This window comes from Callithrix jacchus, chromosome 17 (genome assembly GCF_049354715.1).
Source record: "Callithrix jacchus isolate 240 chromosome 17, calJac240_pri, whole genome shotgun sequence".
In the NCBI taxonomy this organism is placed as follows: Eukaryota; Metazoa; Chordata; class Mammalia; order Primates; family Cebidae; genus Callithrix; species Callithrix jacchus.
Genome location: NC_133518.1, coordinates 6,018,562 through 6,021,921, shown reverse-complemented (window position 1 = coordinate 6,021,921; position 3,360 = coordinate 6,018,562). Strand labels below are relative to the sequence as shown.

The following is a 3,360-nucleotide window of genomic DNA, read 5'->3' as shown; positions in this document are numbered from 1 at the left end:
CAACACACTTTATGTTTCAGAAGTAAATAGATGAGTGTTTAAGAAAGGATGAAATATCATTACCTGTTAAAGATAAATGAAGAGAAAAAAGATAGAGTTAAGTAAGTCATTTCTGATTATAGAGATTCTAATTATAGATATTTGTGGTATAGAGATGTTAATTACTGTAATGTCAGTTAAATAAAAAATTTCTGCAAAACACCTAACAGACCAAGCATCACAGAAATATCTCCATTCCAAAATTTAGATTTTAAAGGACACTATTGTTTTCCCTTAAAGATATTGGAGACAGAGCATGACGGGATGAAATCAAACCAGCATCTCAGAGTTCCTCCTCCTGGGCCTGCCCATCCAGCCAGAGTAGCAAAACTGTTCTATGCCCTGTTTTTGGCCATGTATCTTACCACCCTCCTGGGGAACCTCCTCAGTGTCATCCTCATTCGACTAGACTCCCATCTCCACATGCTATGTATTTGTTTCTTAGCAACTTGTCCTTCTCTGACCTCTGCTTCCCTTCCATGACCATTCCAAAGTTGTTACAGAACATGCAGAACCAAGAGCCATCCATCCCCTATGCAGGCTGCCTGACCCAGAGGTACTTCTTCCTGTTTTTCAGAGACCTGGAGAGCTTCCTCCTTGTGGCCATGGCCTATGACCACTATGTTCTTCCCCCTACACTATGCCATCATCATGAGCCCCATGCTGTGTCTCTCCCTGGTGGTGCTGTCCTGGGTGCTGACCACCTCCCATGCCATGTTGCACATTTTACTCATGGCAAGGTTGTGTTTTGTGCAGACAATGTGATCCTCCCCTTTTTCTGTGATATGTCTGCTCTGCTGAAGCTGGCCTGCTCTGACACTAAAGTTAATGAATTGGTGATATTTATCATGGGAGGCTTCATTCTTGTCATCCCATTTCTACTTATCATTGGGTCCTAGGCATGAATTGTCTTCTCCATTCTCAAGGTCCCTTCTTCTATGGGTATCTGCAAGGCCATCTCTACTTGTGGCTCCCACCTCTCTGTGGTGTCACTGTTCTATGGGACAATTATTGGTCTCTACTTATGCCCATCAGCATGCAGTTCTACTCTGAAGGGCACTGTCGTGGCTGTGATGTACACTGTGGTGATCCCCATGCTGAACCCCTTCATCTACAGCCTGAGGAACAGAGACATGAAGGGAGCCCTGGGCAGAGTCATCCATCAAAAGAAAACTTCCTTCTCTCTATGGTGATAACACTTGGAGCTATTACATAGTTTATCCAGTGAAGTATTGACATTAATATTGGAATATTATTCAAGATTATTTCCTCACCATAAATATTTTTGTTTAAGTGGCATCCTACATAATTTTTCAGTATGTAGTGGAGATGAAGTAGAGCTGAGTACTTGAACTAGGAGAGAGTGTCTTGCTGACTTGTCGAAGACTTCCTTTTTGTCTTCCCAAGGTGATCCTGGAAAAATATAGTTGAAGAATGACTGTTTTAAATGGTCTTCATGCCCCACATCCTTAAATTATCATAGGATTTTGTTATGTTACTCAGAATTCTACTTTGATTGTAGAATCATATTTATTTAATTTTAAAAGTTTAATTAATTAATTAATTATTTTGAGACAGAGTTTCGCTGTTGTTACCCAGACTGGAGTGCAATGACATGATCTCAGCTCACCGCAACCTCTGCCTTCTGATTTCAAGCAATTCTCCTGCCTCAGCCTCCTGAGTAGCTGGGACTACAGGCATGTGCCACCATGCCCAGCTAATTTTTTGTATTTTTAGTAGAGACTGGGTTTCACCATGTTGACCAGGATGGTCTCGATCTCTTGACCTCGTGATCCACCCACCTCGGCCTCCCAAAGTGCTGGGATTATTTTTATTTTTTATTTCAGACAGGCACTCATTCTGTTACCCAGGTTGGAGTGCAGTAGCACAATCATGGCTCACTGTAGCCTAAGCCTCCTGGACTCAAGGAATTGTCCTGCCTCAGCCTTCCAAGTAGCTAGGACTACAGGCACACACCACCACACCCATCCAATTAAAAAAATTTATATAGATGAAGTCTCCCTATGTTTCAGAGGCTGGTCTTGAACTCTTGGCCTCAAGTGGTCCTCCCACATTGGCCTCTCAAAGTGCTGGGATTACAGGCATGAGCCACCACACCCAGCTTGTAGAATAATTTTTATTTTTATTATTTATTTATTTATTTTGGAAACTGAGTCTCACTTTGTTGCCCAGGCTGGAGTGCAATAACATGATCTTGGCTCACTGCAAACTCCATCTCCCCAGCTCAAACAATTCTCCTGCCTCAGACTCCCAAGTAGCTGGGATTACAGGCATGTGCCATGATGCCTGGCTAATTTTTATATTTTTAGTATTGACGAGGTTTCACCATGTTGGCCAGGATGGTTTTGAACTCCTGACCTTGTGATCCACTCACCTTGGCCTCCCAAAGTGCTTGGATAGAATCATTTTTAAATAGTGCTCTATAATCTTAGGTCAGTGCTAAATAACATCCAAACAGCTCAACCTCCCAGCCTCCCTTTGTGTGTCTCCTACATATTCTCTCTGCACACATTTTCACATCATTTTACCTCTTCTCTCTTGCTCCTGATATATTTTCACTTCCCCATAGTCTTTTCTCACCTGGCCTGACCTTCAATACATTATTCTAACCCTTTTACTACAATGGTGTCTTTTGTCTTTACCTGGAATTGACTAATATCCTGAGGCCCTAAAATTTATTTCACCAAGATAGAAGCTAGATGCTGGTAAACAAAAAAAGAAAGAAAAAGAAAAAAAGAGAAAGAATAATGTCTCTCTTCTGATTGGTGTTTTTGATGTTACAAAGAACTTCATATTTATGTTTGTATTCTACCCCCACGACAATTCCCAGCAAATAGAGAAGGTGCTAATGCCATGTTCTATGTGGAGGAGTAGGGGGTTCAGCAACATTTTACATCATACAGTGTGTCAGTTGTTGAGTTGATGTAGAATTCCAGGCTGAGTCTGCAGTTTATTCTCATTTACTCTCACTTTAGAAAGAAAGGGAGCAGCCATTTGTGGGAGTGTAAATTAGTTCAACCATTGTAGAAGACAGTGTGGTGATCCCTCAAGGATCTAGAACCAGAAATATCATTTGACCCAGCAATCCCATTACTGGGTATGTACCCAAAGGATTAGAAATCTTTTCAAAACTCTTATCTCCACCTGTGGCATGGGTAAGTTTTCAATATTGGTGAATTTGTATTTTTTTTTCTTTTTTTGAGGATTGTCACTCTGTCACCCAGGCTGAAGTGCAATGGCCTGAACTCACTCACTGCAACCTCTGCCTCTCAGGCTCAAGTGACTCTCTTGCCTCAGCCT

The 3,360-nt window shown here is 41.6% G+C and overlaps 1 pseudogene; it reads left to right on the top strand.

Moving 5' to 3' along the window:
• Nucleotides 1-295: 295 nt before the first annotated feature.
• Nucleotides 296-1,235, top strand: LOC128930845 (olfactory receptor 1E1-like; annotated as a pseudogene).
• The last annotated feature ends 2,125 nt before the right edge of the window (nt 1,236-3,360 follow it).